This window comes from Falco naumanni, chromosome 5 (genome assembly GCF_017639655.2).
Source record: "Falco naumanni isolate bFalNau1 chromosome 5, bFalNau1.pat, whole genome shotgun sequence".
NCBI classification, from domain to species: domain Eukaryota; kingdom Metazoa; phylum Chordata; class Aves; order Falconiformes; family Falconidae; genus Falco; species Falco naumanni.
Genome location: NC_054058.1, coordinates 87,467,001 through 87,491,804, shown reverse-complemented (window position 1 = coordinate 87,491,804; position 24,804 = coordinate 87,467,001). Strand labels below are relative to the sequence as shown.

Sequence of the window (24,804 nt, the reverse complement as noted above, 5' to 3'; positions counted from 1 at the left end):
TCCTAACACTGGTCAATCATTGATAGAATGGGGAGGAAAGAAGAAGAAACGAAGCCATCCAAAAAACCCAAGCAAATCCAAATGGTAGAGCAAGAAGAGCTAGAAATGGTAAGAAATCTGGGGATGTAGAAGTAGGTTGGAATGAGGGAATGAGTGCAGTGACAATAAAAAGACATCAGAGAGGAAAAATGAAACACAGAAGAGCAGGTGGGAATGGAGGAAGGAGGAAATGGAAACGAGATGCTTGCAAAGAAGGTGAAAGGGCGGGCCAGAAGAAGTAGGAGATGGAAAGGGACAGAAAGGGATAATAAGGGAGTTGGGACATCAGAAGAGAAGAGGAAAATGGAGGAAGAAGATGACCAAAGGGTAAGAAAGAAGAAATGTATACTTGAGCCAGAACAAAGGAATGAGAGAATCTTGAAGCAAGAGGATTTATGGAGAAAAGGAGGCAATCACAGGAAAGGTAGTGGTGTAAAATGGGAAAATGAGCAATGGAAGCATGAAGAAAGGAATAAGGTATCGTGAAGCAGGGCCTCTACATCAAGTGATGGACTTCTAGATGTCACAATTAAGGCAGGTGAACCTCACCTAAATATGTGAAAATAACTTTTTTTTGAAAGTTTAGGGGGTGTACCAGTAATATAAATATTTTGTAGAAAATACAGAATGTCATGATTTTCACAAAGGTTGGGATGTGCTACGTTTTACTTTGTAAAAAATGCCAAAGTAAAACAAATTACATTGAGCTGTTGTGTAGAAATTGGAAAAAGAAAACAGGTTTTACAACACAGGCAGGAAAGAACAGTCTTATGTGTGCTATGACTTACAAATCTGTGGAAGCTATTGTGACCAGTGTCCAGCCCTTGCTTTGTACATCACTCAGTGTGAAGGGTGATGTCACAGAAGGATTAGGTCTAATCCTGAACAAGAAAGCCATGTGATGACTCAACAAGGAGCAGAAAAAAGGGAGCCAAATCAGCTTAAAGTCAGGTTTTATGGATTTAGTTGGAATCAGCATTTTGCATGTGTGGTCATGTTTTGCACATAGCAACACACTCGGCTCCTGATGATAGTCTATGACTTTCCTGTTCCTGCCTCCCATTTTGGCAGGCTGCTGGCCCAGTCTCTGGCTGCCACTAACATGCCACCAACACAAAACAGGAGACCATGCTCCAGGATCAATACTAGGGAAATTTTAACTAACGGTGGAGCTCTTTGCGCTGAATACGTCTCACATTGCATTGCTCAGTGCAAATAGCCAATAGATAGATAAGGGCAGGCCTTCAGCTGTCATGTAGTAAAAAATATGGCTGCTAGATAAACCAACTTTAATTCTCAAGTTCTGTTGGTAGCCTTTGAATCTTCTGTCTAGCAAAGCACAGGTGTAGTTTTAAGTGACCAAATTTGCTCACTGGCTAAATGGTTGGTGTGGTTCACCTACTGGTTCCCCTAACCCCAGTGCTCTACTGAACCCAGCTGAATGGTGGGAAGAGGACAGGGCTTTCTCGAGAGGATAGCTCTGCAATTTGTGTAGAAGATCTCAATGAGCCACGGAGCATCTTTGCCACAAGCCCTTTAGTCAGACTGTCACTCCCTGGGAATCAGCTAGGCATAAGGTGCTCAGGGCACTGCTGGATCAAGCATTACCTGAATCAGAAGCAAAAGGTGAGTGATTTGAGTGTTATCTGAAGTGGTCACTGCCAAGTGGGCCTATTCTCATGACTAATACTGAAGAAATCTTGCTTCTATTGAAAGGAAAGCAAACCATTTAATTTAACTTTTATTGGAAAAGCACCAGAATCCTGTTTGGGGAGCTAACAAGTTGGAGATTACTTTGCAGCTCATCATGGCTTTGATAGATATTCCCTTATTTATTTATTTTGGAAAGTATTACAGAAGTGAGTGATAACTGTTGCAGAGATGATTTGGTTTCTGTTTCAGGGAGGTACCATCTAAAAGCTTTCTTTAGGTTTTAAGCAGATAAAGAAATGGGGACTCTGGTGATGCATACCAGTGTAATGTTTCTTTACTCACACTGTTGGTTTTAGTCTTGAAAACAATTACCTCATTGAAAGGTGCCATTTAGGCAAAGCAGACTTTTAAGACTTGCAGCTTTATTTCAAAAGTTAGCTAGGCAGTGTGGGGCTGCTGTAAAAGCTCTGTTTTGGAGCTGCCAATTTAAAACTTTAAACAGGAGGACCAAATATGCCCCAGATGTGAGTCCCCTAACGTGGATGTGAGAGTTGGAATGAATTTGTTCTGTTATTTTCAATGTTAGTTACTCTATTTTTAAATTACTTTTGCCAGGCTTGGAGGTGCAAGAAGTACATGCTAGATAGTACAGGAAGGAGATTCTGACACGTGGAATGAAAATGAAAAAAAACCAGTATTTCCCACTTAGAAAGTATGCAATTACACGGTATTTCACAGTTAAACAATTGTGTAAACTGGCAGAAATGTAGATACAGAAATCGATGACAACTCTTTGTCACCTTTGCGCAACAGCTTTGACTTCCCAGTCACTTCCCAGTGTGCAGTTGTCAATCCAACTGTCAAAACCACATCCCAGCTGGAACAGTTTTGCATAGAGATGATACAGGTCTCAGCACGAGGACGTGAGGGAATCCCAGCACCCTGGGCACGTGGGGAGGAACCTGCGCTACCCTCGTGTTTTCCCCTGACAGAGGGTAATAGATACAGTCAGTCTGGTGACTGGTGGTCCTTTCCTCACTATGGAAGGTGCTCTGGCAGGGCGGTCTCCTTTCTCTCTTCTCTATCCAGTTGCAGATTTCTTCTTGCCTCATCATGAGTTTCTGGATTTTGGGAGGAGACAGCTTGAATATTCATCAGGAATTGGTAAATTGCTGTGACAGCATCTCATAATCTCTGCTATAAAGCCTTAGGTTATTGAGCCACTGTCTCCTATTCAAGTATGGAGGACAAAAGCTGAAAAACACTCCAACATCATGTGTTTCTGAGCATGATGTGGAAGAGATTTTGGAGCACTGACAGTAAAAAAAAATTAATTAAAAAAAGAAAATCAAAACAAGGGCATATCTGCAAAAGGACTTGGGGTTGATCCAATAAGGAGTTGAGGAAGTTCTGGAGAAACTTGGGTATAGCTGAGTGTAATTATGATCCCCAAATCCCCTGCTCAGCTGTATCTAACCCAGTATAGATACCTAAACTCACCAGGGGCCTTTTTCTTTGATGTTAAACATTACTATAATAAGAATTCAGTTCTGTGCAGCCCATCTCAGATTGCCCCAGTACGTGAAGCTCAGCAGCTGGTTCAACACTCGATCAAGTTTCAGAAACAGGAATTTTCCCTTAAGTCTCTCTTTAACTTGTAAAATATTCTCAGAACATTCCTAGCAAACATGGACAACAGTGTGTTGCTTGAAAAACACAGTTATACTTTTTTTTTTTAAGGGAACAGAAAGGAAATTTTTAATTTCTTCATAATACGATAAGAAAGCATTTCTAATACTTGCAAAAGTTGTGAAATTTAGTCTCTAGGCCTTCCTTGGCTAGAATGAGAAAGTTCAAAGTCAAATTTTTCATTTTTTGATTGAGTATCAAAACTCTTCAGATGCAGGTTTGTGGTGTTTTTTTTTGTGGTTTTTACTGCATCTTCTTGAGTTGAAGCTGGAATATGTCAGATGAGAAAAAAAACCCTAACAAAATCAAAAAAAGGGGACAATAGGGGACTCCATCCTAAAAATCAGGAGCTATAAAATAAACATCACAGGGAGAAGAAAGATATCTTGATTCTGTTTATAATTTCTAGGAATGTTTGTTCACTTTATCCAGCAACTATTTAATATCAAAACAGGAGGAGAAAAAGGTTTGAATTCCCACTGGCTGAAGAGGAAAATGAAACTGGATGCTCATACATCTGGGATAAATACCTTTGTGTTGGGTTTGCATAGCAAGGTTTTGGTAGAGGGGGGCTACAGGGGTGGCTTCTTTAAGAAGCTGCTAGAAGCTTCCCCTGTGTCCAGTACAGCAAATGCCAGCCAGGTCCAAGGTGGACCCGCTGCTGGCCAAGGCCATCAGCAATGGTGGTAACACCTCTATGATAACATCTTTAAGAAGGGGGGAATAAATGGCTGGGCAGGAGTGTCTGGAGTAGAGGAGTGAGAATATGTGAGACGAACAGCCCTGCAGACCCCCAGGCCAGTGCAGAAGGAGGCAGGAGGTGCTCCAGGTACTGGAGCAGAGATTCCCCTGCAGCCCATGGTGAAGCCCATGGTGAAGCAGGCTGTGCCCCTGCAGCCCATGGAGGTTAATGGTGGAGCAGACATCCAGCTGCAGCCCATGGAGGACCCCATGCCAGACTAGGGGGTTGTCTGAAGGAGGCTGTGACCCCGTGGGCAGCCCACACTGGAGCAGGTTCCTGGCAGGACCTGTGGAGAGGAGCCAGAGCAGGTTTGCTGGCAGGGCATGTGACCCCATGGGGGACCCACCCTAGAGCAATCTGTTCCTGAAGGATGGTACTCCGGGGGGGGGGGGGGGGGGGGGAAGGGGAACCCATGCTGGAGCAGTGGAAGAGTGTGAGGAGTCCTCCCCCTGAGGAGGCAGGAGCAGCAGAGACTGCAACCTCCGTTCCCCTGTGCCACTTGAGGCAAGAAGACAGAGAAATCAGCAGTGAAGTTGAGCCTGGGAAGAAGGGAGGGGTGGGAAGAAGGTGTTTTAAGTTTTGGGTTGATATGTTATTATTCTACAGTGATCTGATTGGTAACAAGTTAAACTGATTTCCCCAAGCTGAGTCTGTTTTGCCTGTCACAGTAGCCAGTGAACAAGCTCCCTGCCCTTATCTCAACCCATAAGCCTTTTGTCACATTTTTCTGCCCCTGCTGAGGATGGAGGAGGGATAGAGTGGCTTGGTGAGCAGCTGGCATCCAGACAGGGTCAACACACCATAACCTTAAAATCCAGGCTTGGACATTCCAAAGCTTTATTCCTGGTGGCCCATCCAGTAGGCTGTGGATAAGGAGATACAACAAAATCCATTAGCATGTTATAACTACACCATATCTTACATAACTAAAATTGTAAGTAGGAGAATTCATGTTTTAGAGTGACTTTAATACTTATCACATCAGACAATTTGGGTACAAAAACTTTTGCCCTAGGATTGACTGAGTCAAAACAATTAAAATGTATAACTCCATTTTTTCTTCCATTAGCTTCTCCAGTAAAGTGCTACCCTTGCTCATGGCATAAGATTGGGATCACAGTTCAATTGGTGCTAGATTAAGCTGTTCCAGAAACACATCACAGGAAAGACCAAAACCTCAGGATTAATTTCCAATGACTCTGTTGCAGCACTACCAAAACTGGCTGCAACAAGGCTTTTACCACCCCATACCAGGCTGACTTCAATAAGTAGTTCCCATGCCTTTTCCCAGCACGGCTACCAATCAATCCTCCACAAGGTTTCAAAAGTTCATCTACTGTCCATGCTGTTTCTTCATCCTCTTCAGGCCAGTCCACCCTTGTCTCTCCTACATCCAGGGTGCTCACACTCTCTCCTCCCTCTGCTTCTTCCAGGTCTGTCTTCATCAGGTCCCCCTCTTCTATACCCCTTAAAGCTATTTAACTACTTTGCAGGAACCAGCCACAGCTGCACGTTATCTATGTCAGCCAACCCACCGCCCCCAAGCCAGCCCACAGCTGTATGTGATCAATGTTAATTAACCTGCCTTCATTCCTCTATAATTCCTCTACATGACTCTGTTTCTAGGATCAAAAGATCACCTGCCATTTCATACAGTCTGTCTCTTACTTCATTTTTGCCTGAACATTCATTGCTAGATCTCTCAGGTCAAAACACTTAGATGCCCTGAGCTATTCTTTCTGATATCCTGCATCACAGTCATCCCCATAATGCCCTCGGCTGTGCCTGATATCTGCAGCTTCTTGCTCACCTAGATGTAGTGAGCATCCTTCACATCCTGGAGAAAGGATGCCTACCTCTGCTGTTCCCAGCTAACCTGGAGGATAGGTCTGTAGAATAGACCACAAAAGGAGAAGCCAGCCCCTTCTGGTAACTCTGGAGAAGACTTTTCAAAGCAGTTTCATGCTTCAGTGCAAAGTGGTTAGCATAATCTTGTAGGCACGCATTATACATAGTGTGCTCACACCCACTGCACAGGGCTTTTCAAGTGTGAGAGAGGGATAGAGAACATGCCCTTTAGGAAACCTGATTATGCTCATAAATTAGATTGACTGTGAATGGCTCAGTCCATGTCAGCTCTAGGGATGCACAAAACTACAGTTTCAGTTGTCCATGGAAACTGCATTAAAAAGAAGCTACACCAGACATTAATGTACATTTCATTCTTGGACCAAGGCATACATGTCTATGAACATCTATTTATGAACTAGTTCCAGTTCCCAGCCAGAAGTGATTGGTTTTAGAGTCATAATGTGACCGAAAACTTAGATTCAGTTTTGTGTGGTATTGCTAAGACAGGAGTTTTGGAATTGCCATGCATTTCTTTCCAATTTTACTTTTCTTTCTTTGGTCAGAAAAATGTAATGAAGATGTAACCAAAAGTAGAACTGTAACTGCCCTGTAATTATTATCACATAATAGCAAGAAACTTTATTTTGTTATATGAGTATATTTATAATTACAATATAATTACTCTTGTATAAATCAGGACTAAGTATATTTTAATTGTAAGTTGTTTTCTGAATTTAAAATCAATCTTGGAGCTGACAGATGTATACTTAAACACTAATTCTGACTATTTCAGCAATAAATAGGAATAGATGTGTAATTAAACAGTATATGGGAAAGTGTAGAGGGTCTTTTTATACTCAAGTAACTACATAATTAAAAAATGTATGGTATTTACTAATTACATTCTGTGTTTCTTAAAGAATAATTAATGACATTTTTACTTTGTGAACTATTTATTTCCATCCATATGTTTTCCTTGTCATCATATCTATTCTGGATGACAAATTCGTATGTAGGATTTTTTTATGTAAAGAAAGTGATTTGAATGAGCTTTCAGGTTATTATTTACAAATAATAACAATAAAATAACAATAAAAATCGAAGCTTTTATATACAACACCTTCACTTCAAATATACATACCTTCCTCTGCTCTCAGAGTCCTGCCTAGGTTGATTGCTGATGAGTGAAGTCTGCTGTGTCCAGGATCTCCAAATCCAGTTTCTTTGAGGATGACCTAGGGAAGGGGAGGGCTCGTCTGGAGGCAGAGGTTGATGAGAAGGCAGTACTGCCTCATGGCAGTCAGCAGCGGGGTAATGAATGGGTTATGAATGAACAGCACCGTTCAGGAGATGGGAACCGGCGTGGGAATACCGAGCTGAGGGTGTGGAGCTCAGGGGCTGCAGGAGAAGAAATAGGAACTGGGGATAGAGGTGGAACGTAAGGTCTGGGGAAATACTTGGTAAAGGGTTTGGAAAAGAGCGGTGACAGATGGGAAAGGAGGGCTGGGGTTCAAAAAGGATTAGGAAGGCCTTATTTCTCTAGTTTGGAGTTTGAGGGTTGTAAGGACTGCCTCTGGAGGAACAGGGAGATTGGGTTAGTGAAAAGTATGGGAAAATAATTGTCAGAGTTGAAGTAAATCTAAGCAAGGAATGCTGGGGACAAGACGAGTGGCTTTGGAATGGGAGGAAGGTGCTCTGGAATGGCAGAGACCTTAGTAAAGGACAATGTAGGAGGCGACCCTTGATACAGAAGTTGTTCAGAGGAGTTTTTAGGCAAGATGGACTGAGGGATTTGAGAGCGAGGACAGAAGGGCCTGAGGACAGTCGAGTGTGAGGTGGAGGTTAGTGTTAGCAGTGTGGGGAATATTTTTATCTGGACCCTGCCAAATACTTTGGTCTGGGCCCTGAAGTTAGAGCAGAGGCACACACATGGAGAACTGCCTCCTTGGCCCCATGTGAAGAACAGCCCTTCCCTTATTCTCTGTTCGTAGCAATTACAATAGTCCTGCTTGGACTAAGTAACCAGAGAATACCCCTAAAGACATGAATTCTGAGTGATCTGGGGAATTATTGTGCCATATGAAAATTCTGTACATGACTGATGATTTGAGAGACTGAAACTTAGTGTTACTGAACTTGTTCCACACAGCAAGAGTACCTAATAAATCAAAGTTTAAAACCAGAGACTCTTCCACACAATGACATACATCAGTTTCATCTTAGCTGTTTCCTTAAATACCTCTGTTCTGTAGGAAATTGGTCCTAAATCCTTCTGTCAGATCCCAGATCCTTCAGTAGATGGCCAGATAATCCTACTCTCCATATGCTACGAGCACTGAATTTACATAATTTCATGTCAGCACACATTAGTGCTCACTTTAGCTTTAGTCTGCTTTTCTTTTTGGCTAGGGCAACACTGAGTTCACTTGAAATCCTGTCCATAATGCACAGTTATTTACAAACCACTTGATACAGAAGTCACAGCACATATTTGTGTTGGCTGATAATCCTGTGTCAATGATGGATGAAGATCAGGTGTCGTTTCTGATTCTTTTGAATGTGTCAGCTGCCTCCAGTACTGTTGACCATGAACTGACCTGTGCTCTGGCAGTCTGGAAGCAAGGACAAATGGGATGAGTAGTGGAGCTCAGAGTTATGTGCAGCTTTGAGCCCTGGAGCATGTTGGCAGTGGGTTGAGGCAAGCATCTCTTCTACGTTAAAAAACTCCAGCTGATTCTTCGTTTCACACCATTTTTGTTAATATATTTACCTACTAACATTTTAATAATGCAGCTTTAGCACTTCTCTAGGTCTCTACTTGCTTGTCTCATAAATTTAAAAAAAATGCTGTAAGCTTATACAAAATGTTTTCTACAAATATTTTCCCCCACAGTCTTTTGCCTTCAGCTCATACTTCCTCCAACTGCCTCAAAAAATAGATGAAAAAAGCTGTACTCCATATAGCATGCTCAAAAATGCCACCCACCTCTCCACTCAACAAGCAGCCAAACAACCCTGTCTCTGTTGGACCTGGGGTATGGGACAGGTTTTATAATCAAAGGTGGAGGCAATTCTGCTAGATAGCTCCTCTTATCCTTGTTGGCTCCATTACCCGTATCTCCAGTGTTCTCAGCTGTGAGAAGTTGTAGCATACTAATTTCCTCCATTCAGTCCAAATTCGGGTTATATACAACTTCAGGGGTCTCTTTTATACTATATATTCCAATTCAAATGACAGAGGGAGGGGAGAAGAGAAGCGCAGGCTTTTCTGCCTCCACTGTGTGGGGCAGCAGAGACATAACTCGAGTTGCCTCTAGGTTGCAGACCCAAAATCAGCAGTCTGAAGTCCTCCTGGAAACAGTTGCCAACCACTCAGACATGGGTTTGATCACTGCCGGTGTGTACAGCTCTTCTCAGGAGGTCTGCATGAGCCATCAGATGGAGCTACTAGGTGATCCCAGCATCTAGGGACACCTACAGAATGTTTCATCCCAAGGTGAGGAAGACATGGATGGCACCAACGGCACAGTCTCAAGGGAGCCAACTTCTTGATCCAATTCCTGTGGCAAAGCATGTTATGCCGTGTCAGCTCAGCCATGGGAGGAGTCCATGTTTTAACTACTGGTCAGGTGCAAGTATGAGATAATAGATACAAGCTCCTCTACCTTTTATTTTCTGGCCTCCTAGATAGTCAGAGTGGCAGGTAATTAGGTGGGGACATAATTTAATGATTAATAGCAAATGCCAAGCAGTGCAACACAGGCACCTTGGGTAAGGACTGTGAGGACAGCAAGTTTTGCCTTTTACAAAGGGGTGCAGTAGGGGGATTTTATTTTTTTTTTTAAAGATTCAGTTGCATGTCAGCATAGCTCTGTGGTTAGACATTGCCTATGAAATCCTACATCAGAAAGACACAGTTAAATCCGTGTCATCTACCAAGAGAAATGAGACATTCCATCATGACTTGCATACATTATATTAATTTTGTTAGTTCTTTGCTGGAGAGCGGAAAAAGAACAAATAATAAGATGGTTGTTTACACAATCCTGACATTTGTCCACTTGCTGTTGCTTTTTTTGCCCCCTCTTTAGCCAAGAAAGGCATGAGCATCAGGCAGCAGATGGATTTCCCTGAGGGACCTGAACTAGTGCCATGCCACAGCCAACAGCTTCAGCCACTTGGAAAAAAGTGCTGTGATGCATCTTCCAAAAACTGTTGCCAGGGCTTCATAATATTTGATAATTAGACCAGGGTTGTTTACTGTAGGGTAGCAGCTACACTCAGTACAAACTTGTTCCTTTATTATGCACTGGTTCAATCTGTTTGTGTAACACTTTACATGTGGTGATAATGTCAGTAAAACATCAGCTGTAGTGTACTCCTATTTACTAAACTCTGAATGTCTCTGTTTTGCTTTTTCCAGACTCCTGACGATAGATGGATTTCAACTGTCTTTAGTTTTAAAAGAAAGAAAACTACTATGTGTAATTGATTACTGTGAGATCGGTCTATTATCCTACCTCAAATCTGTCCCGTAATCTTATAATACTTCACCCCAGCCTTTGTTCATCGCCACCCTCAGCCGCCTTCTCCATCAGCTGTCAGTCAGCACCTCTATGTTTCTTCTCTAAGACATCTACCCAAGGTGCCAGAGGCAGGTGCAGGAGACAGGCGCAGCTGCTCATGATAGTTTTAACACGAATGCCATGTTTTCCAATTGTAAACTATTTCCATCGTTTGTTTTCCTTAGTGAAATGAAAACAACCAAAAAAGCGAATCTGTTTGTGTTCCCATAAACTAGTACCCAACTATTTTTAAACCTAAATTTTACTTACAGATTTCATTGTAAGGCTTCAGTTGACTGGGTTCTTTTCATTTAGTTTTCTTTTTCATTATCCTGTAATCCTCTGTGGCTTGATACAACAGGGATTGAGTTTCATTTATGTAGACAAATCATACAAGGAACATTACCACAGCAACTAAGATCCTGATTTATAAGACAAAACGTAGCTCCCCCCTCTATTCAGACAGGATTTACAGGTATTTTGCTAATCATACGTCCAGAGTTCCTTTGATTTCCGAATGAAGCGCTGCCTATATTAACAGTGCTGTCACCTTGACTGGTACAAATTCACCCAGCTGTTTCATGTCAGTTAAAGGGTTGGCTTTTCATTTTCAAAGTTTCCTGTTCTCATCTTCCTTTGCTCTGAGCCAAAGCACTTCCCTAGAAGTGATTACATTAAATTTAATATTTGCTGAAAATCCCGCAATACTGAAGGGTCAGTATAACTGTCCCTTTGATTTTCTTCCTGCGTAACAGCCAGGTAGTACCTTTTCCCTGAGAAATAATGGTATAAGGATCTTGCTCTGGGATGAATTTTTATCATCACTTTGCTGGGTTTTTATTTCTGAAGTATGGTATTCCATGTTACTACACAGCCAGGCAAGAAAAAAAATCCCCTCCGAAACACAGACGTTAGCCTAGGTCAACCAGTGGAATCCCTGCACAGCTTCAGATTTTCTGTCATGCAGGTCAGTCCACACAGTCTATCAGGTTCCTGAACTACAAAGCAGTGTTAATACTTTCCGCCTTTGTCGACCATTTTTAGATTATGAAACATTCAAATGTCTTTTCCGAGAGTAATGGTGGCAAGGGTAGGAATGATATGAGTTCTTGTGCTGGCAGCCTGTGTGGTTATCCCTACCACAGCAGGGAAATGAACCCACACTGTGGCTTGATTAAGCTGTGTGCAAATCCAGGAGGTGTTGGACAGTTTGGGTAGTGTTTTGTGTTTAAGCAGTTATTGCCATATCCTCCAGGGAATAGGTGGTGAGCAGGCTGGTGTAGCTTTAGCAGTAATATGTCCTGAAGCTTGAAACTCCCCGAGGAACTTAAAAAGTCTTCTTGTCTCAGAAGTACCAAATAAGTTCTCAAATGAAGACTACAGTCTAGCCTCACTTACATGCAAAAAGCCTATTTTTAGCCCTTAAAGACAACCAAAGTCACAGAGACCCTGCCTTTTTCACTGGAATGTGAAATTCTAAGAGTTTACTGAAATGAACCTCTCAGCTCCAAAACTTTCTTCTGGTTTGAGGCACTTCCCATTAAAAAACTAGCAAGAAAGATTGCAAAAGGAAACTCCTCTGTAAAGGGGGGGGGGGGGGGGGGGGGGGGAGAAAAAGCCCCAGCTGCAAATGAGTTGCACATATTGCATTTGCCATATAAGCAGAACTCAGCTGATAGCAAAGACATGTTATAAATCCAGTTACTTTGTGAGACTGCACCAGCTGAAAGTGTGCAGCATTGCTAGGAGCAGGCAAGAGGGTCTTGGGGATGAAGGGTCCCTGCCCTTGAACACACAGAGAACTGTATTTTCTACACTATGGGAAAAAGAGAGATTGTGCCATCCGTGATCTCCCTTACCAACATAAGAGCACCTGCTCCAGCTTGATTAATAATAGGCTCTATCTTATGATTATCCTATATAAATATAGGTGTAACCTCATCAAGTCCAGACTTACGTGCAGTGTGGTGAGCATAGGCTTAGCAAATGTGAAGTGAGAGCCAAGCCTCTACAGACCTACAGTGTACGCGGGGCAGGGTGCTGTGTCAGCCCGTCCGTGATGGCACTGCCCACCTGCCTTTGGGCTGATGCCTTATAATGGTGGAAAGCTGATTCCTGGAACAAGAGTCCTGGGTGTTCTGTCATGTGGACAATAAGCTTTTCTGGTGCTCATGTAACAGTACCTGTCTGTAGTCTGAGCCATAGGTATCTTACAGACACACAGACTGCACCGTGCGCTGGCTTGCTGGTGGCCAGGGTAGTCAAAGTGGCTTTCTGGTATGGGACTAGTAAGACAGATTGATAAAAGCTGGATGAATGTTTCCTGTCGATTAGCTATATCGTCTTTGAAAATAGAGGCTGGACCTGTCTTTAAAACACATGAACATGGAGAACACCTTGTTGAGAACACAGCTGTTTAAAAGGGACTAAGACTAATTTTTTTCACTCTTTTTTTGCTGTTTGAACTTTTACAATCCCTGCAGGGTCTTCCTATGCAACAGAAATCTTACAACTGCAACAATGTAGGACCAGCAATACAGAGCCTAATAAATTCAATTGAAGGTACGCTTTGGTTTCATTAGCTACAGAGAATAAGTGTAAAAAAAGAAAGGACTAAGGTTACCATCAAGGCTGAGAGTATAGTTACATAATATGAAAAGTTTTTGTTTGGTTGTTCATTAGTTGTTAACTAACACATCTGTAAGCCTGTACTTGCTGATAATTTAGGCCATGGTCATGTGAATTCACTTTAAAAACACTGTGTTTCAGTTAAAGGATCTCCTAATGTCCAACAACATGGTATTTCCAAGAACAGGTGAGTGTGCTAATCTACTATCCTCAGTCCACCTGGAACAGGCCAGTTGCTGGTTAAACACACAGCGAGGACTAATCAATAAAGAACTGTAACTTTGATCTAGTTGGTGCTGTTTCTGGTTGCACTAAGGTAATGCTCTTAATGGAACGTGGTTGTCTTGCCTTTTCAGTGTCAAATCCTGTGTTTCAAATAGTCGTTTATTAAAAACATTATGAAATAGCAAGAAGTTGCTTTTGTTTGCTCTCTTCGAGCAGTCCAATAGCAGCTTGTTCGTGCTTTTCTTAAGTGGTTTAAGGTTTTGTTTAGAGTTTTTTCCATGTGACCCAGAAGTCACTCTTTGATCTTTGTCAATAGCAAATGGCATGATTTCCGAAAGAGACAGTTTACATCTATTTTATAATGTTAAATAGGGCAAGTCAGTGCCCCAGTGTCACAAGGTATGATTGCTGAATTCTCTAGGGCTGAGTCCTGGCTTTAGCTGACATTAGAGGAAGCGAAGCAGGAGTACCACCGGGAATCTGTGTGCTGTCAGTCTGCTTTGACCTTACCTCATAGATGTGTATTTTATTTTCCTGCAGCGCAATCAAACATGCCTGCTCACTAGCTCTGAACGCCCTCTGATTTCAGCTGTCTAAATGTTTTTTTTAAAAAATTGCAAGTGGCTGCACCCCTCACAGCACCGTAACTCTCAGTGCTCCCTCATTGACAAGGATTTCAGTTACCTCTTCACAGTCCTTTGCAATACCCATTGGAACAAAGGAATCCTTCACTTGCTTTAAGCTGCCTGCTGTAAAGGATGCTAAGGTGTCCCAGAGTTTCCTGGACAATGTCTGCCGTTGCAAGCCGAAATGTCACTGAATTTGAGGATGGAAGCAGAAATTCACCCTTCCTTGCCAGGATCAATTGTAGTTTGTGTTGACAGAATTTATACGCTTGCTAATCCTTTCCTTCTGGTGTTTCTGCAGTTTGGGGTAGGCCATACTCTCTCCATTAAAAGCAAAAACTATAAGGCTGCCATGAATGCCTTTCTATACTTCTCACCGCTCTCCTCTCCTGCTCGGCACATGCTGTAGATGTGAACAGATTCTACAGGCAGCTTCAGCTCTGCGAGCTGGCGTACGAGAGGTGGCTCTACCAAGCTTGCTTGTCCCCTCCAGATCTAGTGTCCGGCTCACCTAGACCACGGTCCTGGGTGGAGCATACCAGAACTCCTTGTCCACCAAAGAAAAATCAGCTATGGGTAGGGACAGGAGGGGGAAAAGGAGAGGAAAAAAGTTGATTCTGGTTTCTGCTTTCCCTACTGCTAATGTGTTTCTTCTGGTGACTCTCACCTGTAAAATGGTGCCAGAGGAATTCTCAGGAAACTTAGAGAAAGTGTTTTCCCCTCTTATCTCTCTCTCGGCTGGTAGGTAACCTAGCTGTAGCAAGAAGGACGTGGAACAGTTTAGCAGGGAGGTCTCTGAGCTGTGCCCACCGGTACTGCAGGCACAGCCGGCTGTCCGTGGAGGATACGCTTCTGTGATGGTTAGTGACTCATGGAAGGCACACAAGGGACATACACAGGGGCAGGGTATGCTGTGGGGAGGGCAGAGAGGCAGAAGGTCACGGATGATCAGTCTGCTGGAAGAGAAGCTGACTTCTGAGCAGCTGAGGACGTTGATTAAAATGCTGATTTGCAGTTTAAAACGCAGCTCAAGATCTGATGTACCTACTGGCCTGAGATTTTGGTTGGTCCCACCCTCATGCCTCTGCCAGTCATTCTTGGAGTGGGCCACCATTCTGGAAGTGCTTGTCAATTCACAAGAGAGCGAATGCTTGACACAAATCTTCAAGTGCATGTGCTTTTGGCGCCTCTTTAGGCATTGTTTTATTTTCATCCTAGTCATCATCAATTATCTTCTCATCAAGGCCAATTAAAGCAGTCAAAGGTGAAGGACAGAAAAGTGGGATAATGGCAATGGTTAGCAGAGTGGTTAGCTAACTCTAAATGCTTTATGGCAAATTTCCAAAGTGGTGGGTAAGGTAGCAACACAAAAACACGGTCACTGTGTTTTACAGTAGAATAACAGGGTGTTACCATGTTATTACAGAACTTGGGCAACTGTTTGGTCCCCAGACCAAAACACTTCTGAGCATCCACAGGAGCAACTTCTGGGCATAGGCCCATGCAAACTTTGTGTTCTGATTTGAAAGTCGTAATTGATTTTAGATTTTGCTGGGGTTATATGGTACTTGTGAGTAAGCCTTACAAAAATTAATCATTGGCAATCAGTCAAAATGGAGTGGGATCTCAGACCTTCCTCAGCAGAGGTGAATTTTACACCTACCCCTTTCTAGTTAGTAAATTCACAATCTTCTTCGGTACCCCTTAACTTTTCCTCTTGTGTTTTCATTGACAGGTTCTAGTTCATTTCATAATCACAAGTGTTGATTAAATCAGGCCCCCAAAACCACTAGGAACTTAAAGATGCACTTTTTTTTTTTTTTTTTTTTTTTTAAAAAAAAAGAATTCCATTTTCTTAAATTAGTCTAAATAATAGGAAAGCACAGGGGTATCCTACCTATTAAAAAAAAATGGAATCCTACCTAAATATATAATAAATCCTACCTAAAAAAAAAAAAAGGAAAATATACAATATTTACACTGGAGCTCTGGTCAACAAATAAAGATGAAACTGACATATTTATTTGCACAGAGCTGATCATATCATATCAAAATTCTTACAAATTTAGATGTAATATAAGCGGCCCAGGTTGTCATGTGTTTATATGGAAAAAATTGTTCTACACTAAAATCGAGCAAAAAACTTGCAAAACACTGAGAAGAGCTCAGTAAGGTGACAAGTGCATCCTTACATGAGGCATTTCTAAGGAATGATAGTCAAAACATTTATCTATGGTGCTGAGAAGATCAAAATAAACAGCATACCTGTAACAGCAAATATACTACTACACAATCACTAATCTAATCTAATCAGTAATTTTACAATCAGGAAAACTCCTGTTTTCTTTCCTATCTTGTGTATTTTTTTATTAAAATTTACATACTTTTCTTTTTAATTTGTGTATCAGTCACCATTTTTACTGCTGAGAGTTCTATTTATCCCCAAATTAATCCAACAGGTGTCTGCATATGAAGACAGGAGACATTTTAATTCTGATGAGTTTAACAAATGTCTGTCTTTGAATAATTTCCCTAACAAACAGGTGCTGGGAGATGAACCTCCATCAAATACAGGAAAATAATCTGTGTGCCCTTTGTGCTGTGGATAACACATTTAGCTTCTTGTACCTGAAAGAAGTCCCCATGGTAAACAATAATTTACTTGTTTGTAAGTCACTGCTTGAAGTAATTATTGGATACGGAACCAAAAAGGAAAGAGGAATATGAAAGGGAAGCTGTTAATACCTTTTATTGACAGTGTTTCAAACATTTAACCTTCATGTTGTACTTCTTTTTTTTTTGCTTGTTGACCTTGTAAATATCAAACACAAATGTGTATTCTTCATGGTGGATTTTAGTTATATCGTACTGACTGTCACATGCTTTTATAGCCCAGCACTTCAGATAAGATAAAAATTCTATGAGCCTTTTATAAAATTATTAAGTAAGTGGCAGGCAGACTGTTCATGCTACATTGAGATGTTTTATTCTAGTCAGATGATACTCCTTGTGCTTAATATGTTCTACTATTTGCCTGTGAACAGTCATTCAACCATAAAAGGAAAGAGGTCAAAAGTAATCTCAAAATTACCTTCATTTATGACTCAAGTACTAAGGGAATCAGACTGCAGGGGTGTGTGAGACCACTCTTCTGCTAAATGGTCCTGGTTACCAGTTATTTCTTGTGGGTAGGGAATGAACCCTTAAAAGAGTGATTTTGAAAGCATTTTCTCCTGTTAAGATCTGCAGCAAAGTCAGTGGACTCTTGCTCAAAGATGTATCAAGTTCGTCAACAGATCTAAGGGATCGGTATTGATTCCCGCATGAAGTTCTGGTTCCACTGAGGTCAACAGAAAAATCTTGCTGATCTCAGTGAGACCAAGATTTCACGGGTTATCTTTACTCATTATTAACAAGAGTACATTTCAGACAGTCTCGTTAAAATAACCTGATGTTATATTACATAGAAGAATTTTCTTACTGCATGTAATAAATAACAGGAACAGAAGGGCAACAGGAAAGGCAGAGGTAATATGAAAGTGAACAGGGATAAGAGCTGAGGCTGCAGATATTAAGAGGTGGCTTTTTAAAACAAGGGTTTAATATTGGTCCTTTTATTAGTCCTTCCCACTCTTAGAGATATTAATGATCCCCAGCTTTAGAACTCAAAGAACTCATTTTCTATCCTTGCATTCTTTTCCACAATGAAGTCCAAATTTCCATGGGAAATATAAAAAGGATCAAGATTTATCTATATAACAATTTACAAGGCCTTCATTCAGCAGCAGTAGTTTCCTGTTTTGCTCTCAGATATTCACACAACATCTGAATGCCTTGCAAATGGTAATGAATTTGTGCTATAACCTCCTGGAGAATTACAGGAGAAAATTTATCTCTATTTTACAGCTGCAGAATGGAGACAGAAAGACTTTGTGATGTGCCTGAGGTCTCTCACTAGATTTTTCAAACTCTGTGTTTAAACCACAAGACTTCCTTCGCCTCTGGTTATCTTTGCTTTGGGGATTCTAGCTTATTCAAATTCTATTATTTTGAACACTTTTCTTTAGGCCATATCCATGCAAAAATGATTCTTAACCTCAAAAAATATCTGGAAAACCACTTGTCCAGAAGAAAGCTAGAGTTTTTATTGCATGTTCACTGGCTGCTGTAGCTTGTGAGGCAACACAAAGGGAGCAGAAAATAGACCCTGAAAGAGCTCAAAACTACTTTGAAAATATAATGAATGCATAGACGTTCAGATTTAATAGATTTCCTCATCCTAATTTCGCCTGGGTTAGATGTACTAGAGGCTTTTCCAACTGCATTTAAGTTACATGGTTGTTTGCACTGTTAAAGTTACTAGCATTTTGCCACTTTTTTTCTGAAGCTCTCTCCTTCATAATTAACCCTGATTTTTATATGGGCTAGTTTTATATTTAGCTTTCATTTTATGAGGGCTGGATTGCATTGTCATGATGCCTTTCCCTCTGAATTGAATCTACATACCTCATAAATCCACCTTGATTTAAATACTGAAGAAGAACACAGCTGGCTGGTTTGTCTACAGCCTGTTTTGTAAGAAGGACAGGAACAGCAAGGTTTGCTGTGCTGCTTGGAGGAGTTCATATCTGGTAAGCTACATTCTGCAGCACTCCATGCTGCTATTGTACGGCTGCTTCCAGCTCCCAGCTGTCTTGCTAAAGGTTATCCAAGTGTGCTGCATTTCCACATAACTATCATTTGGTAACTTATTGATTTGTTTTGCAATGAATTGTATCAAGTTTTTTTAAGTTAGAGATGGAGTTATTCCATAAATCTGCTTTGCATAAACCTAGTACAATGCAGTTATACCTTTGTATAGGTGTTTATACAAAGGTAGTTTATCCTACATAAACAAACCAGAACACATTTATGAGAAAACCTGGGTATTGGGACCTCTATAATACAGAAACCAGCAGTCTGACAGAACCAGCACACCTTATCCCTGAATGTATCAAGACCCAACACAGTCATAAAGCATCCTCCAGGCTTTCAGGGTGAGGGGTGGAATAAAAGGAAGCAAGGCGAATGAAGTTATTGGGAAGCGTGTTGGTTCAGGAAGGAGACCGATACACACTGCTGTGGATCCCTTTCCACCACTCTTGACTTGGAGAGCCACACCAAGTGGAAACCATGGGCGGACTTGGGGAAGAAGGCTGAGAGAAAAAAACATGGAGCAGAAGTCTCTCTCCCATAAAACTGTTACTGTAAGGAATATCTGGCTTTGATTTTCCTTTTACTTCACTCATTTCACATTGTGGAGCTACTCCTGACTCACTGGATCTCTTACTGACTTCCTCAGGAATAAAGAAAGTTAGAGTTGGGTTCATTGTATTATGGTATGAAGCAGCCTGTCAGCGATGACACTGAAGGACAGAGTTTAGGACTTCTAGAACTTACCCTGTGGTTTTCCTAGTTTATTTAATATAAAGGATCTTGGACATCCAGAAAATGGAAAATTCCAGACAACACCAGCGTTGACTGCTGACTCTGAGCAAACTGATCTGTCTTCAAAATAGGCCCTGCTCTGAGAAGTGGTTTGGACCAAAAGGCTTCCAGACGTCCCTGCCAAACTGCGTTGTTCAGCGACTCTGTGTTCCTACTCCCTGCTCACTGTAAAAACTATAACTATGCAGAGCTACGTCCATGGCTTTCCTCACGCCCCGGTTTTCCAGCGCTTTGAATTCCAGAACCACGTGCAGCACCTCCAGGTGAGGCTGTCCACTTCTCATGCTCTACACCAGAGTTAACACAGCCTGAGCAACATGGTACCGAAACTAACTGTCACCTCCTTTTGCTTCCCCCATCAAACAGAGCTGCTGCTGTCCCTCATTTTACCACCAAATCCTTGAAGTCTCACAAAAAGTGTAAGCTAATAAACCAAATCGCACCTGTAGTTACGCAGTCTGGAGGCTGCTGGTTGTCTGCACATTGTTTTCTTATGGACTTCTAGTTCTGGGAAAGGATTTCAAGGCTGCAGGTCCTTCACGAAGCCAGGTAAAGTCCTGGACAGATTATTAGTTCAGACAGGTTGTCATATAAAAGGCATAACGCTGCTAATACCAGGCCCAAGACAGCTGAAGAAGAAATACAACTGTGTTTTCATGGTGCAGAGTGAGCCAATGCCCACTGTACAGTTAATTTGCACGAGGAGATGACTGTACAAGTGGAAATTTCATGTGTATGCTGTTCGCTGACATTTGCAGGATTTGCAATGCCAGTGGCAGTCACTGAATGGAATTGAAGCAATTTGGTTTAATAATGCAGATGTCAAAATAGTAAAACATTCAGGACAATTATATTGAGAAACTTTTGTCATCGATTTTATTTATTTTTCTTATCGTGGCATTGTTTGAACAGTGTATTTCCCACTGTTGAGAAAGATGGTAAACAGAGTAATAGAGCTGAAGCTAAATCACTCATAAATCCATCTTTCAGTAAAGTGATATGTCATTAATTCAGGCACCGGAACAAGTAACATCATTAAACATTATGGCACACTTCATCCAGTTCCTCCAAAAACTAATTTTCTTAATACTGTGTTTGCAAAGGAAATTAGTATCAATCAATCAAACATGGACATGGACCATTCTAATTATGTATTTTGCCAATATCATAAAAGCGGTATGTTTGGTGCCTTAGCAAGTGTGTATAGAAAGTATAGCAGAAATATTTTGTCTTCCTTACAGGATAATATGGCCTATTTTGTTCGTATATGACTCAGAGGACTTATTGCCCTAAAAGAGCTGAAGAAGTCTGGGTAGAATGGGCTGAGAGGTGGAGAGGTAAGCCAGGGGAAGCAGATGACACCATTCCACCAAGACCTGGCCCTGGGTGCAACCACTTCTTGAGTTTCCTACGAGGCAGCGAGTTTCCACATCACCGTAGCATCGCTGGGAAATTGACACTGATCTGAAAGTGTTTGGATCTGATGCTAATGAAGATGTGCAGAGATACAATTCAAGTTAACATTTCTTTTAGCACATATACAATCCTGGCACGTTCTTGAACTTGGCGGAGAGTAGAATTAGGGAGTAAATAATTGACAATGGAAAAGCAGACAGAAAATTCTACAGAATGATTTATATAAAATGTAGCGTTCCTTTCTAGAAATATTTTTAGCGTCAGATTTTTATGACTTAGATCAATGTTTTAGATGTTGATAGGTACTAATGATACTGTTACTAAAGCTAAGACCTATTTTTCTTTGAACTGTAGACAGCCCAGATGTTTCAAATGGGTATTGTGCTTTGTTACATTATTAATTATTTGAAAAGTGTGTGAATATATCTATTTATCCATTTATTTACTGATTGGTCTAGTCATTGCTCTACCTAATTTCCCCCTTACTGTTTGAGAATTGTGGGAACTGTCCTAAACCACATCAACCTTTTAAGTGAGCAATCTTCTACATGCTTTTTTGAGGATTTATGGGATCTCTCTTAGGTGAAAATGAAAGTCTTCTGTAACCACTGGGAGAGTAAGGCTGTGACTTACCAGTAAACCAGTTAAAGCACAGATTTGATCTGGCCTACTATTATCCATATGGTTTAAATATTACTAGAAGTAAATAAGCCCCATGGCAGAGTTTTGGCTCAATTGCGCTACCTGGGACAATACCCAGGAGCCGTTTGTGGGACAGTATGGGCAGAGACCATTCTTTGCATGGGTGAGGCCACACAATTTAGGGAGGTTAAGGGTTCCGAGCTGCATCCCGTGAGCTGGGCTGGGCTGTTTGCTCTCAGCCTGGCGCTGCATGGCTCCCGGTGCATGCCTGGGCAGCCCACTGACTCACAGCCATGCTGCTGAAGCAGGAGGTCAAGATTGGAAGCTGTGGGGTTAAACAGTAAGGTGTGCTCAGCCACACCTGAATGTGAGTCAGGCAGAAGATGTCAGCAATAAAGAAGAGCAAATGGGCTTGATCACAGTCAATCTCAGATGTTTCTGAATCATCTGGGCACTCTGCTTCGCCAGCTCAGGGTTGCAATAGGTGTGATGGGAATGGGATGGGGTTGCATGAGCAAGCAATCCTGTTCCAGGCATGGCAATACAGTCTCCTTCTAGGGCCAACTCCCAGTAGCTAGAAAGAGAGCTAGTAGGAGTCCTTAGCTCCTGAAAGTGCTAGTAGTTCTTGTTAATCCTGCTCTGGGTGGGGTTTCCAAGGCAAGGTAGCTCTCTGGCATCTCCTTTTAGTTCCCAAGAGAAGCCACCATTTGCCACTCCCCTGCCTCAGCCCAGGGTTAACAGCAATCTTGTATTTTGTCTCTATCCTGCCCCAAACAGCTTTTAAGGGGCCCTTTTTGTTACCACGTCATGCAAATATGGGGTCTGCACATAGCAAAAGAGAGAGAGAAGTAGAAGAAAAGAAGAAAGCAAGCAAGCAGGACCTTGACTGCACTCTCTGCAAAACTTAAGAACAAGAATAATTGCCCTCACCTTACTCATATAAGAAAGCGAAGTGCTCTCTGGTGTGCACCCCTAACCCCCTCAGGGTCTTTCTTTCCCTTTTCCTGATGCCTTCACAGATTCTGCCCTCAGTCAACCATCTTTGCTGCAAGTTCCTCTAAATTGTAAGTGGGTAACCTTCCAGCTTCTGAGGGACCCCTTTGCCAGAGGAACTCCTGGGGACATCGCCCCTATTTTTTGAAACAGAGGGGCTGCTAGATGAACAGAGGACTGACTACAGATAGGATTCTTTGTTCATAGCAGAAATCCTGTTTTACCGGTAACTATTTTTAAGGAGCCTTATTACAAAATACCTGTAGTTGTACATTCACGTTCCTGTATTTTATTCTCTGTCAAAAAAGACTCCAAGTTTAGGAACACCGTGCTCTGTGTGTGTGTGTCACATTGGGAATTTGGACCTTAGCCTGCTCACCTGCTACCCTCCTTCTGAGGGATCCTGAACATACAGGCACCATTTGAACCATTTTCCTGAAATCGGTTTCACTTTTCCCTCTCTCTGTGTATGTGGCTGTTCATCACATGCTGAAACCCCACACATACCAGCCCAAAAGGACGGGTCAAGGTCTGTTGTATTGACAAGCAGAGATGGTCTCGATCGCTCAGCTTCAGCTGGCAGCCTGCACTGTCTGCACCATGTCAGTCAGCTGGCCAGCTCTCAGAAGCCCTTTAACCTATAAGTATAGAGGTGAGGCAGGGTTGAGAAGATTAAGGGATGAGACCTACCTTTTCGGTGAGGAGAGAAGCTGCCTAGAAGTACTACCAGCTGTCCTTTGGAGACCAGCAGTGCTTGTACCTGCAGTGTGTTTGGTTCTGTGATCCACTCTTCAAATTAAGTCACAGCAGGGAGAGGATGCTGGGGACATGCTGTGGGTAGCAGGAGAAGTAGTGTTACCCCAGAGTGGTCATGACCAAATTCACCTCCTTCAGTGAGGTGGCCTTGCTGAGGTTTGTACCTGCAGACAGGTTTAACCTTCACCCACCGCACCACATGCCCTTGTTATGGGTTGGAGAACTGCAGTTTTGAGCTTTTCTTCTCCACTGGTGGGATATCACGGTCACTGGGTAATGCCTGATCCCCATGGTATCATGACCTTCCATCTCAGGGTAAGTTTTGGCCTCTGGGTTGAAAAATCACAACTGTTTTTTGACCTCTGTTTTTGTTACAGTAAAGTTACATCAGCTCACCTCTACTGGCTTCTTGCACTATGCTAGGAAAAAGTTCAGCAAGAGCTGGAACTATCTCTCTGGCCTAGGTTTGAACCTTATTATAAATACAAATATCTCCCCTTTTCAGCATAGTCAGGAGAGGTAGGGTCATCTTTATACCTGATATCTCAAGCAAAGCAGTGGGTAAATATCAAAGATGTTAAGACAAGGCAAACATATCCCTTTTATGTTTGTGGGCAGCACTAATGACACAGGGTGAAATTTATCCTCTTATCAAAGGTCAACACAAGACCAGGCATTACTTCAAAGGGGCATTGATCCTATAACTGGCTCCTGGCACTGAGTTGGATATCACCAAAGTCCAAAACTTAAGAGAACAGATAGATTTTATATATCCGTGTAAAAAATAACAGAGTGGTCAGATACACACACACTTAGCAATCCGCACCAGCTATTTTGATTTTTTCTGGGACAATGTATCATTTTTTATCTTGTGTTCACATATTTTGGACAATTCTTCCTAGCCAGCTGTCCCTCCCTCCCACATAATCAGTCAAAACATCCATGCTTTTCTCAACTACACAATATTTACTCAAGCTTTGTGTTTACCAAGAGGAAGCTGACCATTCAGTGACTGTTTAGTACTGCAGATACCGCTTGGTTTGAAGGGGAAAGCAAGAGTGAAGGCACCAACAAAGCCATTCTTTCAGGTCTCGGTGATTAATAATGACAACTATCTAATGTTTTCTACCACGTTCAGCCAATGGTCAAAGATACTAAAAAGTTCTTGTAGATGGGGAAAATGTGAAAGGGAAACGGAAGCAAAGCCATTGCAAGAACAAGTTAAAAACTGGGGTCTTTTTGTTAGTGGTCACATGCATAAATGTGTCACTGCAGAGGAGGCATGGGATTTTTATACTGGAAGTGTGACCAGGCTGAGTGTGAACATATACATTGTAAATACTGTGGGAGAAGATATGGCATCTGCAGTTGTTGGTTGGTTTTTTTTCTTTTGTATTTTCTTTCTGTGGTTATATTTGAGCAGGGTGTGCCAGTATTTGCAGTCTGAGGAACAGCATCAGAACGTCTAGTATTCCTGTCTACTAGCAAAAAT

At 41.9% G+C, this 24,804-nt stretch overlaps 3 long non-coding RNA genes across 6 annotated transcripts in view; 2 read left to right on the top strand and 1 right to left on the bottom strand.

The window, feature by feature from the left end:
- The first annotated feature begins 634 nt into the window (after positions 1-634).
- The window catches only part of LOC121088900, a 32,715-nt gene continuing 8,545 nt past the window's right edge, over positions 635-24,804 (top strand). The window contains exon 1 of the long non-coding RNA XR_005828058.1: positions 635-1,665. This is a non-coding gene — a long non-coding RNA (uncharacterized LOC121088900). The remainder of the gene's footprint in view (positions 1,666-24,804) is intronic.
- LOC121088898 lies at positions 2,370-23,572 on the bottom strand. Of its 4 annotated transcripts, none has more exons than XR_005828056.1 (5): positions 23,477-23,572; positions 23,247-23,387; positions 7,116-7,230; positions 4,924-4,986; positions 2,370-2,813 (listed from the first exon to the last, which is right to left on the bottom strand). It is a non-coding gene; the product is annotated as an uncharacterized LOC121088898 (long non-coding RNA). The 4 variants fall into 4 exon arrangements; XR_005828055.1 differs by adding an exon at positions 19,949-20,062 and having other exon boundaries at positions 23,247-23,563; XR_005828053.1 differs by having other exon boundaries at positions 23,247-23,550.
- On the top strand, positions 9,386-10,751 carry LOC121088899. Its single transcript, XR_005828057.1, has 2 exons — positions 9,386-9,470; positions 10,398-10,751. It is a non-coding gene; the product is annotated as an uncharacterized LOC121088899 (long non-coding RNA).